Below are 16892 nucleotides of genomic sequence, written 5' to 3' on the forward strand. Positions count from 1 at the left end.
GAGCGGAAACAGTTAAGGATCAGTCGTGCAATCGTTCACAACAACAGTATTACAGAGTGAAGATTATGAAAACAGATTGCACAGTAAGCAGGCACGCAGAATACAGATGATGATTAACTCAAGTGAAGAATTTGGGGTTGAGGAAATTCAGAGAAAGTCTTCAGCAAATTCTTCAAACAGTCACAGTGAATGTCATCAACACATAATACAGAGAATGTAAAGAGTTGAGGAATTAGAACCCGATTCTTGGTGAAGACTGTTGTTGATGACCCAGTTCAAACTGCTGTGACAGTTGTACATCTGGTTTGGAGCGGCTTGGTATTTAAACCAAAGGACACCCAGTCCCGGGACACACAGTCCCTACCGTATTCTCCTTGAGCTAAGGACACACAGTCCTCGCCCAACACTCGTGGTAAGTCTTCAGGGCAGACTTCCAAACCCTCACAAACTCGGTCACCCGGCGATCCACAATTGACTGCTGGATTGCTCTAGACCATGACGCCTAACCGTCTGGAGGATGCACAGTCCTCAAAGGTAAAAGGCTTCAGTCCCACACAGGAACAACTTCTTCAGTGATGCTCAATCACTAGGTTTGGTTTGTGGTTTCGGTGGGTGGTGTATTTCCTCACTGATGATTTACTCTCGTAGGCTCTGAGGAATTTGGGTTGCTCTTATGACAAGTGTCAGTTTCTAACGGAGCAGCCAACCAGCTAGTGGTTGTGGGGGGCGGCTATTTATAGCCTGGGAGCATCCCGACGTGATTTGACATTAATGCCCTTAAATAATATGACCGTTGGAGTGGATAAGACCAGTGACTTGGCGTGTCTATCGAAACGGTCGGGACCCTCAACTGTGAGAGTCCTCATATCACTCATATTCCTCACTTGAGGCTTTTGGTAGGATTTGGCTTGGGTTGAACATCATGAGGAAATTTATTCCATAGCGTTACTTTGACCCTCTTTAACAGTACGGTGTTCCTATTCATCAAATGCGAAGAAAGTAAAACAGAAAACTTAAATCTTCACGCTTCAATTTCTTCAGAATGATTTACTTCAGGAACCACCGATCTTCTCAATATCAATGTCTTCATGAGGAATATCAATTTCGTCGCAGATTCCTCGTGATTCATTTCTTCAGCTTCAGACCAATTTCTTCAACTGAACATATACATTTTTAGGGGTCGATATTCTTCAAATATCTCAAACTCCTCAATGACTTATAGATCTTGTGTACACTTATAAACACATTAGAGACTTAACCTATAAGTCTTCAAACCACCAAAATCACTAAGGGGCACTAGATGCACTTACAATCTCCCCCTTTTTGGTGGTTGATGACAATTAGGTTAAGTCTTCAACAGGGAATAAAAATGTGAAGTGTAAATACTCAATTGAGGAATTTGAAGACAAGATTCACAAAGACTCCCCCTGAAGATGTGCATACCTTGAGGATTTTGCTTTTATAGCATATGCACATTGATGATTTATATCATGGAGATCTCCCCCTGAATCTTGTAAATCATGCATACATATAACATATCATATGAAGAAAATGAAGATGCATGATGGCAAATGGTATCTGATGAATTCCAGCATGCGTGCATTAAAACTTGAGGAATAAGCAGGCGAAGAAAAACGTTCAAAAAGCGTCAGAGTACCATCGGCTTAAGTTACAACTCATTACATAAAAACTTCAGAAGAGCCAAGAGTTTGTAACTTAAATATAGTTCATAAGCCCCAAAAATAAATCCCGTTTGAAGACTAACTCTCAAGTTTCTCCCCCTTTGTCATCAAGTGACAAAAAGGGACAAACTGAGGACTAACGCCCATGAAGACTTCATTTCTTGGCGGTGGATGAAGATCCTTGGCGCTTCTTGGGTGTAGTCTTCTTCCTTGGGCCTGTTGCGGTGTCGAGTTGTTCCTCATCAGATTCGGCGGTGCGGAAGGACGAGAAGGAGCTGTCTTCAAGATCTGGCACTGGAATGGGCCTGAACTTCTTCTTGGGAGGCCACGACCAGTCAAAGTCCTGCTCAAAGTTCAATTCTTCAAGCTCAGTCTGGGTCTTCAGATGTGCAAGGGTAGCCCTGGTGCGATCAAAAACCTCATGCAGATAGTGATGATTAAGTTTCACAGAGTTCTGTGTCTCAGTGAGGGTTTTCACAATGGCACCAAACTGGTGTTTGACCCATTTGTGGTTGTGATCCACCTTCTAATGAAGACTGAGGAGAAGCTCTCTGGTGTTTAGCACGCGAGGAGGAACAGGGCTTCGTGGACGAGTCTCAGTATCGTCCCATGAGGAATATGCATCTGGCTCTTTAAATTGACCATCAAGAGGCCTGCTGCCTTCATCAATCACAGACTTTCCTTTTCCCTCAATGGGCTCGAAAGTATTCTTGTTAACCCGGATAGGAGGCATATAACCAACATGGTTTTGGAAGTCTGCGTGGAAGTTGATGCCTGTCCTTGTCCTGAGGAATCTCATGATCCATGGTGCATAAATTTTGTGATCATACGGGCACATTGCATTGTCAGCCAAAGTCCTCAAGAAGAAATAATGGATATTCATGGGGATACCGTGAATGATGTTGAAGAGGATATTCTTCATGAGGCCGACGACATCTTCTTCATCGTCATGGGCTTTGATGGGCGCGAGATGTGCAGAGTTGCATAGAACTAAAGAATAAGCTCACTATTCCAATCTGATATGTCGGAGCACATAGGGAGCAAACCTGCATCATGGAGTACACTGAGGACTGGTTCCATGCAGGGAATTTCTTCAAGTTCATCATGAGGAATGTGCCTGTGCTGGAATATCTTGTTGCGTCCACAGAGCACAGAAGCATAGTAGTTCATCTGAGTCCTTGTCCAAAACTTCAGATGCCTCATTTGAGGCTTGCCATAAGGATTCTCTCCGATGAAATACATGCGTTCCTCAAAGAAATTTTCTTTCTGAAACTTGGGCCGCTTCAAGAATGGCTGGCGCTGAACTGGCTGGATAGTGTGCTGAGGAATGGGTAGGGAAACAACCATGGCAGTCTCCGGGTTGAGCACAATGAATTCATTGTCAGGGGCGGGAACATTTTCTTCAGCAGTGTCCTCAGGTTGAGGAATTTCATCAGCTGGTATTTCTTGCTCTGGCTGAGCTTCAGGCTGAGGAATTTCTTCTTCCTCCTCAGCTTGAGGAGTTTGGTCAGCCTGTTCAGTGGGAGGAGCCTGCTCAGACTGGACATATTCTTCAGCTTGTTTTTCATCAGCTGACTTTGTGGCAGAAGCAGATTCATCAGCTGCTGCAGCTGAAGCTTGAGTAGTCTCTTTCTGAGGAATATGAGGTTGAGGACTGTCATCAATCTGTATTTCCTCATCAGTATGCTCCTCAGAGGCAGCATCCTTCATTTCCTCATCTGCCCTTGTAGTTTGGTCACCAATGACGACCATTTCATATGAAGGTGCAACATTTAGAGGCACCTGGTCCAGAGGGGCAGATTCTTCAGTTTCCTTGAGGCGTTTTGCCTCAATCTTTTCTTCTGCTGAGGAAGCTTTTCTCTTCTTCGCTTCCTTCTCAGCAGCTCCTGTCTTTTTCGCGTCTGATGCAGACGGGATTAACTTCTTCACCATTGAAGCTTTTGGTGAAGGTGTTTTCTTGACAGATTCTTCAGCTAGCAGTGAGGAACCAGCTGGAACAGAGTCATCAGCCTGCTTTGGTGAAGCAGCTGGATCAGTAGCAGTTGCATCATGGGTTGCAGTTTTATCTTTGGTGGTCTTGGTGATGATTTCTTCAATGGCCGGCTCATCAGCTCGGCGCTCTTGGTGTTGTTCCTCACTTTGAGGAATTTCCTCCTCATCAGGAGATGCATCTTCTGGCTGTTCAACCAGGGGCTGAGGAGTTGGTGCTGGTTGTGGGTGTCGCTTGTTGTAGTCATCAACAACACTAGTGGCTAGCTTGATGAAATTGCGTTTGATGCTTGTGCGGTCTGACAGTTTCTCACACTTGTCAGTCAAGACTTGCAGCTCTGCCTGGGTTGACACCAATGCTTCAGGCGTCAGCTTGAGGACATTTTGCCTGAGGAATTTCTCCTTTCTGGCCTTTGCAATCTTTGCCTGCTTGGCCTTCTGTTCCTTCCACTTGGCTTCGTTTATGAAGGTAGCCACCATGTGGCTGACGCCAGGAGGAAGTTTCAAATCATCAATGGGTGTGTTTGGGTCTTCATACCATACATTGATGAAGTCGAGGAGGACCTTGGGGTCCATGGCCAGAGGAATAGCACTGTCTGATGCTTGTGCTACCCGTTCTTGCTTGTTTCTGATGATGGCTTGCAAAGTTTCATCATCATACTCATCACTTCCATCTGATGTAGACGGGACTGCGATGATTTTGCTGGGGCTGGGCAGAGGTGCAGGTTCAGTAGTTGTCAAAGTCTTCACAAGGGGAGTTGAAGACTTTGTCTCCGAGCTAGTTGCAGCTGGGAGTGAGGAGCTGGAGCTGGCAGTCGTAGTCTTCACGACTTTCTTCTGTACTGGCTTTGGAGGTGGAGCTGAGGACTTTGGTGTAGATGAGATGGGTGCTGATGGTTTTGGCGCTGATGGTTTTGGAGTTGACGGTTTTGGAACCGAGGGTTTTGGAGCTGAGGGTTTTAGAGCTGAGGGTTTTAGAGCTGAGGGTTTAGAAGCCTGTCCAGACTTCTCTTGAGGCTTTGGAGCCTTTGGCTTTGATGGCGCAGACTGCTTTTGAGGAATCTCTGAGCCTGAAGTTTCTGCTGCTGAGGAATGAGCAGCACTGGAGGCAGCAGCTGAGGATTCATTAAATTTCTTCACTGCTGTTTCGGCTTGCTTCTTGAGCTTGGCCAGATGCCTTTCTTTTTCATCTGGGTAGTCATCAAGTGTCATAAGACTTGAGGGATGAGCTACTTGATGATCCTCAAGTGGAGCCCTTCTGCCAGGAGGCTTCAAAGCGAATTTCTTCGCATATTTTGGGGTCACAAACCTGTACTCCTTCCACTCCTTTGCCCATCTGCGTTCAATTTTCTGCAGCCTAATCTTTCTTTTAGGAATTGTCTCAGGTTCATCATCAGGCCTACAATAGTCCATGTATATGTCATCAGGAATATCAACAGCTGTGTTCTGCTCCAGTTTCTTTCCTCCCTTCTGTTTCCTTTCTTCCTCCATTTTCTTCAGACGAGGAATTTGCTGATGCTTTTGAACTCTTGAAGATTCTGATGAGCCTTGAAGAGTTTCTTCCAGAAACGCTGCAAATGAGTTAATGTGATGAGAACCGAGAGATTCATCAGCTGACATGTGTGTACCTGTGAACATAGTATAGTTGCGAGGAATTTGGAGAGGTCATATGCGTTCTCAGATTTGAAGAAAATGAAAAAGTTTGACAGTTTGAGGAATATAACCAGTGGTTGAAGAATTTGCTTAAGCATACTGTTCTTGGGTTCCAGAGTTGTACAGATCCGAAAATTCGCACAATTGAGGAATCTCGTGAAAATCTTAGATGCTTAGCTAGCTCATCAATGATTGTGGTGATGGATAGTGTTTGAGGAATCATGTGCACATCGTATCTTGAGGAAAAACAGATTTCACATGGGTGAGGTAAAATTTCAGATCTAAGGTGCTGTAAAAATGGGATATATTTACCCTGGAAGGTGCGAACGAAGAACACAAAAAGGTGGCGTTGGAGAGGCTCTTCGGTCAAGTGTCCAATGCACCCTAACTTGGCAGCAGAGGACGTCTACGGCGGCGGCGGACGTAGATGTTCCGACTCCGGCGTGATCCTGGCGGCGAGAAGGTTGAGGCAGTGAAGCTCTTCCTTGCCGGCGACAAGACTACCAGCGGTGGCGCTAGGGTTCAGTGTGCTGTGGCAGGAGAGCGATGAGGCGAAGAAGATGATACCGAGGGGGATAAGGACATATTTATAGCCCGAAAGTTACTGTTTGGCGCGAAAGTTTCGGACCAAATAGCGCTTGCCTCTACGTCTCCGCTGGACACGTGTAGCTCCCGTACGATGCGGTGGAGATAGTTGAGATCGTGGTTATCCGATCGTGGGAAGTGGGGGTTCAGTTACAGTTCCTTTTAAAGAAATCAATGTTTGAAGATTTGAGGATTTTAGTTACAAAATCATCAGCTGACAAGGATGCAGTGAGGATTTTGAACAAAGTTTCAAGTAGAACGCATATGAAGTATTGAATGGACTGGATAAGTATAGCATAGAGGGAAAGTCGGGTCCGATCACATTCACTTAGCAGAAACATCAACTTGAAGAAATAGCAATAACTGAATGCTGTTGAGGACTTGAAATCACAGTCTACCTAGGCAAATGAAAATCATCAAGTGTTTTTGAAGATTTTGCAATAGATCATCACAATGAAGAACAGCTGTTTTGAAGAAAAATGCATTGTGAGGAAATTGATCATTTGAAGAAAATCAACTTGAGGAATTTCACATTGGGCGGTGGCGTTACCCACCATATAAGAATGTTGATTACAGGCGCCGCGTACAATTGTCGTAGGGCCCTGAGAATCAATTTCTGCGTTAATTTCTTCACATTCAGAGTGACTTTCTTCATTGGTTGAAGAAAATCGTTTCATCATGTGTTGCACATCTAAGTTATCAACTTTGCATAAGTGTTAGGATGTGTGCATGTTTTTACCAAACATTTGAAGACTCTAAGATATTTAGGTCACACCGCAACTTGCAAAACCTTTTCTCATCCAAGGGCTTAGTGAAGATATCAGCCAGTTTATCATCAGTCTTCACATGGTCGATGAGGACATTGCCCTTGAGGACATGGTCCCTAAGAAAATGATGACGAATCTGGATGTGCTTGGTCTTCGAGTGCTGCACTGGGTTGTAGGCAATCTTGATAGCACTCTCATTGTCACTGTAGAGAGGCACATTCTTCATGTTGATGCCGTAGTCCTTGAGGGTTTGCTTCATCCATAGCAATTGAGCACAGCAAGAACCAGCAGCAATGTACTCAGCTTCGGCAGTGGAGAGTGATACGCAGTTCTGCTTCTTTGAGGACCAGCAAACTAGTGATCTTCCGAGGAAATGGCATGTGCCAGATGTTGACTTGCGATCCACACGGTCACCAGCATAGTCTGAATCAGAATACCCTACCAGATGAAGATTGGAGCCCTTGGATACCATAATCCTAGTGTTGGTGTGTGAGCTAAGTATCGAAGAATATGTTTCACAGCCTTATGGTGTGATTCCTTCGGTTTTGCTTGAAAACGTGCACACATGCAAACACTAAGCATTATGTCTGGCCTAGATGCACATAGATACAATAAAGAGCCAATCATAGAACGGTATACGTGCTGATCGAAATCTTTACCATTTTCATCAGTGCCGAGGTGACCGTTGGTAGGCATTGGAGTCTTGGCATCTTTGCATTCATGCATGTCGAATTTCCTCAGAACATCCTTGAGGTATTTCTCCTGTGATATGAAGCTTCCATTGTTTTGTTGACGAATTTGAAGACCTAAGAAGAATTTCAGCTCCCCCATCATGGACATCTGATATTCTTCACTCATCATATAGGCAAATTCATCACTATATCTTTTGTCAGTACAACCAAATATGATGTCATCAACATATATTTGACATACAAACAGCTCATTATCATAAGATTTTGTGAAAAGAGTTGGATCGAGTGAACCAGGTTTGAAGCCTTTCTTCATGAGGAATTCGTTCAATGTATCATACCATGCCCGAGGGGCTTGCTTGAGGCCATACAGAGCCTTTTTGAGTCTGAAGACTTTGTCTGGATTCTTTGGATCCTCGAAACCTGGGGGCTGAGCAACATATACTTCTTCCTCAAGCTTACCATTGAGGAATGCACTTTTCACATCCATTTGATATAAGATGATGTTATGATGATTAGCATAAGCAAGTAGAATTCGAATAGCTTCAAATCTAGCAACAGGTGCAAAAGTTTCATCGAAATCTATTCCTTCAACCTGGGTGTAGCCTTGGGCTACAAGTCGTGCCTTGTTCCTCACCACTTGACCGTCCTCATCTTGCTTGTTTGGGAAAATCCACTTGGTGCCGATGATGTTATGCTTGCGAGGACCTGGTCGTTTGACGAGCTCCCATACGTCATTCAGCTTGAATTGAAGAAGTTCGTCTTGCATGGCTTGGATCCACTCCGTTTCCAGAAAAGCCTCAGCTACTTTTGAGGGTTCTGTGATAGCTCGGAAGGCAATTGCTCTCTTTGCGAGCGATTAGTTTCATCGAACCGCACATCTACAGTCTCAACAACTTTGTTGTGATAGTTGTTGAAGACTCTGTAGGTGTGCGAGTCCTTTCCATAACCGAGCATAAAACCTACAAGTGCCTTAGGTGCAAATTTTGAGCTATGATGAGGATCTCTAATCCAGCATTTTGCACCGAAGAATTTGAAATAACTTACATTGGGTTTGTTGTCAGTGAGGAGTTCATATGAGGTTTTCTTGAGGAATTTGTGAAGATATACCCTGTTGATGATATGACATGCAGTGTTGATTGCTTCAGGCCAGAAGCGACGAGGAGTCTGATATTCTTCAAGCATAGTTCTTGCCATTTCAACCAGAGTCATGTTCTTTCTTTCGACGACACCATTCTGCTGAGGAGTATAAGGAGGAGACAGTTCGTGAGTAATACCAAGTTCATCAAGATAATCATCAAGACCAGTGTTTTTGAACTCGGTTCCATTATCACGCCTGATATGTTTGATCTTGATGCCGAAGTTCATCGAGGCCCTTGAAGAAAATCGTTTGAAGATTTCCTGCACTTCAGTTTTGTATACTATAATATGCACCCAAGTGTATCTGGAATTATCATCAACTATGACAAAGCCATATAGAGATGCTGCATTGGTTAGTGTTGCATAGTGAGTAGGTCCAAATAAATCCATATGAAGCAATTCAAATGGACGTGTAGTGGTCATGATGGTTTTGGAGGGATGCTTGGATCTGGTCATTTTCCCAGATTCACAAGCACCACAGAGATGATCCTTGAGGAATTTGACTGATTCGATGCCAATGACATGCTTCTTCTTTGCAAGTGTGGTCAAATTCCTCATGCCTGCATGACCTAGTCTTTGGTGCCACAGCCATCCTTCTGAGGTTTTTGCTAGTAAGCAAGTGGCTAGTTGAGGACCTGTAGAGAAGTCAACAATGTACAAATCCCCTCTTCTTACACCTCCGAAGACTTTGGATCTGTCAGATTCCATGATGACTACACATCTATATCTACCAAAGATAACAATCATATCAAGATCACAAAGCATAGAGACTAACATGAGGTTAAAACCAAGGGATTCAACAAGCATCACTTTGTCCATATGCCTATCCTTGGAAATAGCTACTTTGCCAAGTCCCAATACCTTGCTTTTACCTTTGTCAGCATATGTGATTTGCTTCAGAGGTGATGGAGTTAGTGGCATATTCATCAGTAAGCTTTTATCACCAGTCATGTGATGTGTGCAGCCACTATAGAGAACCCACTCAGTATTTTTGGGTTTGTCTTCCTACAGATGAATTAGTACAGCTTACCATCTCATATGCTTTAGATTTGAAGAATATTATACTAATTTCATCAGTTCAGTAATTTCATCATAACAGAAATGTAAGGACGTGTGAAATATTTCTATTTCATCAATCATTAGCTTGCGTCCTATCAAGCATTTCCTCAGGTCTCCAGCAAATTCTTCAGATGATGATTTTCATCTGGAGACCTGACCTGCAGAAGTGATTAGTTTTATTTCTTCACCACCCACATCTGAAGGGGTGGCAAAGCGTTCATTATCCTGCGAGCACCATATGAGAAAGGTTGCATTGAAGCTAATGCACTTCTCTTAACAATAGGGGGGTTAAAGTACTCATATGAGTATGCAGAGAACTGGTTTGAGGATTTATGAACATAATGATTTGAGGTGTAGCACTCATAATCATATTCCTTGTAGTTTCCATGCATGTTAGACGCATAAGCATGGGTATGAGCATAGTTTTGACCAGTTGAGGATTTTGATCCCCTTGAAGACTTTGGTCCTCTTGAGGAATTTGATCTGGGGTTCAGATTCTTCAGAGGTGATGTCATGAGGACATTCACATGAAGATTTTCAAGACAACTTTTGGGAACCCAGATTTTCCTCAGAGGAGGGCCATTCCTACAGTTAGTTCCAGCATATCGAGCAAATACTTCACCAGATTGATTTTTGAACAGTTTATAGTCGGAATCAAATGACTCATCCCAGGAATAGGATAATTCACATGAGAAGCCAGTTAGATTAGATGGATCAAAAGGAGGCCCAGTAGCAGCAACCCATGAGGTTTTGGGATACTACTCAGGTTTCCAATAAGATCCATCAGCATTCAATTTCCTCTCAAAGGCAATTCCTTCTTTCCTCGGGTTCCTGTTCAAGATCTGCTTTTTGAGCACATCACAAAGGATTTGATGTCGTTTGAGGCTTTTGTACATGCCTGTCTTCAACCCTGCATTTTCATCAGTGACATTTGTGTTTTCCTCAAGTGAGGAAATAGACACAACAGGTGCAGTTGAAGAATTTGTAGCAGTGGTAGCATTTGAAGATTCTGGTGAAGAATTAGCAATTTCACGATCAATGCATTTAATACATTCAACTTGACTAGCGCTGATCTGTTGAGCTAGTAATGAATCATTTTCCATACGAAGATCATCATAAGACATCCTCAGCTTCTCAAGATCAAGCTTCCTTTGAAGAAATTCGTAGGAAAGCTTCTCATGATTAGTGAGGAGTGTATCATAATGATCCTGAAGGATATCAAATCTAGACTGAAGATTTTTCATGTCATCAGCGAGGATTTGATTAAGATTCATTTCATCATTCAACAGATCATCACTTTTGTCTAGCAGTTTTTGAAGCTTTTCCAGAGCAGTTTGTTGTTTAGTGGCAATGATGGCAAGTTTACTGTAACTGGGTTTTTTGTAATCATCATGTTCACAGTCACTTGAATCAGAGGAGGAGGCATTATGTGATACCTTTGAACCTTTTGCCATGAAGCAATAGGTTGGAGCGAAGTCATCAGCATAGTCATCATTATGGATGGTGCACTCATTTTCTTCAAGATTGAAGATTGACTTGCTGACGAAATTGGTTGCTAGTGCAAGACTAGCCTGTCCGGATTCTGAATCTTCTCCAGAGCCTTCTTCATCATCACATTCTTCTGATTCTGCCTCAGAATCCATTTCGTTGCCAATAAGTGCCCGAGCCTTTCTGAAGCTAGTCTTCTTGTGTGAGGAGGACTTTGAAGATGAGGATTTTGAAGATTTCTTCTTCTTCTTTGAGTCATCAGAACTGTCATCCTTGTATTTCTTCTTCTTTGATTCCTTTCCCCAGCGAGGACAATCAGCAATGTAATGACCTGATTTCTTGCACTTGTGACAGGTCCGTTTCTTGTAGTCCTCAGATGCAGATTCTGATTTCCTCATGTCTCTTCTTGATGATTTACCGAACTGGCCTCGTCGTGTAAATCTCTGGAATTTCCTCACAAGCATTGCAAGTTCCTGACCAAATTCTTCAGGGTCACAACTGCTGTCATATGTGTCTTCTTCTTCAGATGAGGAACTTGCTCTTGCCTTCAGTGCACGTGGTCTGGAATAGCTTTGTCCATATAGATCTCTCTTTTCTTCTAGCTGGAATTCATGAGTATTTAGCCTTTCGAGGATATCAACAGGATCTAGCATCTTGTAGTCTGGTCTTTCTTGAATCATCAGAACTAAAGTGTCAAATGAAGAATCCAAAGATCTCAGCAGTTTCTTCACAACTTCGTGATCAGTGATGTCTCGAGCTCCCGGTGCTTGCAGTTCATTTGATATGTCAGTGAGGCGATCGAAGGTGTCTTGGCAGCTTTCATTGTCATGTCTCTTGAAGCGATTGAAGAGATTGCGAAGAATATCAACACGAGAGTCGCGTTGGGTTGATACTCCTTCATTTACCTTGCACAGTCTCTCCGAGATCAGTGTTGCAGAGCCTAAGGCACTTACTCTTCCAAACTGGCCAGGGCTCAGATGACCACAGATGATGTTCTTCGCTTGAGAATCGAGTTGCTTGAATTTCTTCACATCAGCTGCAGTGACACTAGCAGAAATGATGGGGACACCATTTTCCACAATATACTAGAGATCATTGTCTATAACTTGTAGATGCATTTGCATTTTGTTCTTCCAGAAGGGAAAATTCTTTCCCTCGTAGGTAGGACATGCTGCAGTCACCTTAAACATGCCTGCAGTCGACATAACTAAAACTCCAGGTGGTTTAACCAAAATCACATAGAACAAGGGAGTACCTTGCTCTGATACCAATTGAAAGTGCGTTATATCGACTAGAGGGGGGTGAATAGGAGATTTTTAGAATTTCATCACTGAGGAAATTCCTTTTGAGGAAATTCCTCACTGATGACTAACTTACAGCGGAAACAGTTAAGGATCAGCCGTGCAATCGTTCACAACAGCAGTATTACAAAGTGAAGATTATGAAAACAGATTGCACAGTAAGCAGGCACGCAGAATACAGATGATGATTAACTCAAGTGAAGAATTTGGGGTTGAGGAAATTCATAGAAAGTCTTCAGCAAATTCTTCAAACAGTCACAGTGAATGTCACCAACACATAATACGGAGAATGTAAAGAGTTGAGGAATTAGAACCCGATTCTTGGTGAAGACTGTTGTTGATGACCCAGTTCCAACTGCTGTGAGACTTGTACATCTGGTTTGGAGCGGCTTGGTATTTAAACGAAAGGACACCCAGTCCCGGGACACACAGTCCCTACCGTATTCTCCTTGAGCTAAGGACACACAGTCCTCGCCCAGCACTCGTGGTAAGTCTTCAGGGCAGACTTCCAAACCCTCACAAACTCGGTCACCCGGCGATCCACAATTGACTTCTGGATTGCTCTAGACCATGACGCCTAACCGTCTAGAGGATGTACAGTCCTCAAAGGTAAAAGGCTTCAGTCCCACACAGGAACAACTTCTTCAGTGATGCTCAATCACTAGGTTTGGTTTGTGGTTTCGGTGGGTGGTGTATTTCCTCACTGATGATTTACTCTCGTAGGCTCTGAGGAATTTGGGTTGCTCTTATGACAAGTGTCAGTTTCTAACGGAGCAGCCAACCAGCTAGTGGTTGTGGGGGGCAGCTATTTATAGCCTGGGAGCATCCCGACGTGATTTGACATTAATGCCCTTAAATAATATGACCGTTGGAGTGGATAAGACCAGTGACTTGGCATGCCTATCGAAATGGTCGGGACCCTCAACTGTGAGAGTCCTCATATCACTCATATTCCTCACTTGAGGGTTTTGGTAGGATTTGGCTTGGGTTGAGCATCATGAGGAAATTTATTCCATAGCGTTACTTTGACCCCCTTTAACAGTACGGTGTTCCTATTCATCAAATGCGAAGAAAGTAAAACAGAAAACTTAAATCTTCACGCTTCAATTTCTTCAGAATGATTTACTTCAGGAACCACCGATCTTCTCAATATCAATGTCTTCATGAGGAATATCAATTTCATCGCAGATTCCTCGTGATTCATTTCTTCAGCTTCAGACCAATTTCTTCAACTGAAGATATACATTTTTAGGGGTCGATATTCTTCAAATATCTCAAACTCCTCAATGACTTATAGATCTTGTGTACACTTATAAACACATTAGATACTTAACCTATAAGTCTTCAAACCACCAAAATCACTAAGGGGCACTAGATGCACTTACAGGTTTTAGTGCTAGCTTAAGAATGAAGGATACTCGTTCACTGTGATCACTTGTTCCAGAAGGAACCCGGTACTATGCGGGGTTTATCGGGGCTCGACTGTTGTTCTGGCAAATCCGTGTATTGGACACGTGACCAGAAAATTGAGCTGGAAAGGCTTGTGGAGGTTAGTCTGGTCTACAGAGGGTTTCCGAGCTTGAGGGAAAGCATAACTCTTACGGGTTACACATGGTTAAGCATGGTATAGTTAGTGCCTTCAGTGCCAGCTGTCCGTCGAAGTGGATCCTTGGCGCATCTTGTATTGCTGGAGTTCAGTTGTCGAGAGGGGTGGGAGAGAGAGAGAGAGAAAGTAGCACAAAGGGGAGTGCAGAATAGGGCGGTATAGTGCAAGTGCAATCAAACAAGTGTTGAAAAGTCAACTCAATCATCAAGATGAGGCAGGTGATATAATCGCGTGCTTGATGCCTAGAGCAAAATCGCGGCTTATATCAAAGCACAAACAAACAAAAACAAGAAACACACAACATGGTTCCATCCGAACCATTTCACGGAATCGACTTTGCATAGGGGATTCATGACTCATCCTACCTAGGGGTTCTCGGACTCGACAGTCATGCCTGCTTCGTGCTTCGGGGAGGAGTCCGCTCAATCTTCTCGGTCTTCTTACGGTATTGCCATGCGTCTTGTTGTTTTTTGCTAAAACGACACAGGCTGAGTTGAAATGAGTTTTTGGTGACTTCTCGTCTTGTGAGCTGCCGGCGAAGATGGGTCCTCTTGGCTGTCTTCAACGGATCGTCCGTGTTCTTCGTAATCTTTTCATTGTCTTCTTGTCTCCCGAGGCATTGAGAGTTCCAAGTGGACAACCTTTATGTGATGACATCAGCAAGGGATGATAGAGTTCTGACCCGTCAGTCACGTTGATCACAATATCGACACCTAGAGCGGGGATGAAGAGAACCGTTTTCCTGCTCACAAAGGTGAGGCGGACCAAATGGCGAGGTTATCATCCACCGGTGGTGGTCGACACAACCTTGATGTTGACAGGGTCGCTCTATTAGCGATCCAAATAATGGTCTTGCACATATTATGTCCTGATTATCGTAGGTGAAGGTGGCATTACTCCAGAACAGTGTCGAGGGTGTTGCCATCTTCGTGGTCTCTATATCCTTGTTCCTCATGGAGGTACTTCTGTTGGTGTCGTCTGGTCGCATCGTTGTCATCCTCGTCCTTCAGTACGTGGGTGGTCGCTTGGAAAGATTGCTTCCTTCCAAGTTACCCAAGAGGATTTTAAGTAATCCCGTGGTGAGAGGGCATAAGGGTGCTAGCGACTATTTGTAAGTTTTGAAAAAGTAGACGAGGAGTGTCAAAGAATAAGGGTGGAAGGCTAAGGCAAAAACCTTGCTTCCTTTGAAAATTTAGGAGAGGTGAGAAAGATACATGTTTGTAAGTACTTTTGAAGGGTTTGGAAATTAGTTTTGTCCTAACTAACGTCCACGCTAACTAAGGGCTTCCTACAGTCAACCTGGCTCTGATACCATCTCTGTGGGCACCCTGACTCACGAGTCGAGTTCGTTGAATGAACGTGCTTAGTGATCCCAGAGATCAATTCTCATCGAACGCATAGAAATAGAATAACAAGAGTCTTACATTCATACATACTCTCTGATACAATAAATGACCTTTGCGGTCGAGTCTTACATATATAGGGCCTTGAAGGCCAACACACCCAACTTGACCAATAACGGATATATTGGTCGAAAGTGTGAACCCATGCCATCAGCCTTAACCTACATGCATTCTGACCGGGAAGGGTCCTAGCTCGCAGGAACGTCACCAAGGTCCTCTTCACCATTTCCTGTTCTCTCATACCTGGTCAATGAAATAACCAGTGGCAAGCCAATGAGTACTTTGAATGTACTCGCAAACAACCCATGATCTGGATAATGCAGTTGGTATGGTAATAATTGATATGGAGCATTCACGGAAGGCAAGCTTTGAATGTAAATAAACATGATCATAGATGGGCATGGATATGCATCATAAACTAGATGGTACTTAGAAGAACAAGTTACAGATAAACACACACACACACTTGGTTTATGCAGAAACGACTCGACGTAGTTTAAGCAGCAGCACCCAACTTTCCTTAACCATGGACACGGCTATTCGAATAGTTTTACACTTTGTAGAGGTTGTACGTTGTACCTACAAGATCCGGGAAACTCCCTGTCATCCATGACTCGCGGTATATAACATACCCGAGGTAAGTACCCGACCAATGCCTTTCCCCTGACGATACTATACAAAAAGTTCCACTTGATTGGTACCCAACAAACATGATGTACGTCTTACAAGCACCGACTCTAGACCCTATCATCCATGCGGGGACAAAAAGTGTGCTCGGAACACGTAAAAACTGCATAGTCGACCTACCTGGTACGATCCCGTCATGAGAGTGACCACATATAACTCCTGCCACTAGTAATGTGGCTCTTTGCTCGCACCGAACAGAGTAGTCAACAAAACCCCATCCCATAAAGGGGTAACATGGTCGCACATGTAAGGTTGAGATGGTCGACACATCATAAATCTAATCCTGTTTCGGAAACCACTCACACCAAAATATTTCCCGGTGCACCACTTCTTCATAAGTGGCCACCTAACTCATCATCACCCTCGGGCATTAGTGGCACCCGATGGGGTTTTGATAAAACCTTTGATATTTACAATCATCATGCTCATGCTTCTACATTGCGTAGCACTACTGTCTACTTGTCAATATAATATTAGCGTGACCTTCATAGGTGGTAGGATCATGCTCAAATGCAAGTGTTCCGGAGGAGCCATCGTTAATATCATATCGATGGTTTACCAAGTACTCATGATCATATGCAACATGAATAATTGTTCTACTTATCATGCAAATAATATTTTGCTCAAACATGGTCAAAGGGCTGCTTGCCCTGCTCACATAAGTTCTCGGGGTCTTCGAGGTCTTCCGGTCCAACTCCGAGTACTCCGTCTACCCATCAACTGGAGCTTGCTAGAGGAGATTTGGACCATCAGGGATTTCTGAACGGATGGGAGGAGGAATAGGTGATCCTTAAAGAAGCCTACAAAACTTTTTATGATAAAAATGAGTGGAGGTACTCATTT

The sequence above is a fragment of the Hordeum vulgare genome, chromosome 2H, assembly GCF_904849725.1.
Source record: "Hordeum vulgare subsp. vulgare chromosome 2H, MorexV3_pseudomolecules_assembly, whole genome shotgun sequence".
NCBI lineage: Eukaryota > Viridiplantae > Streptophyta > Magnoliopsida > Poales > Poaceae > Hordeum > Hordeum vulgare.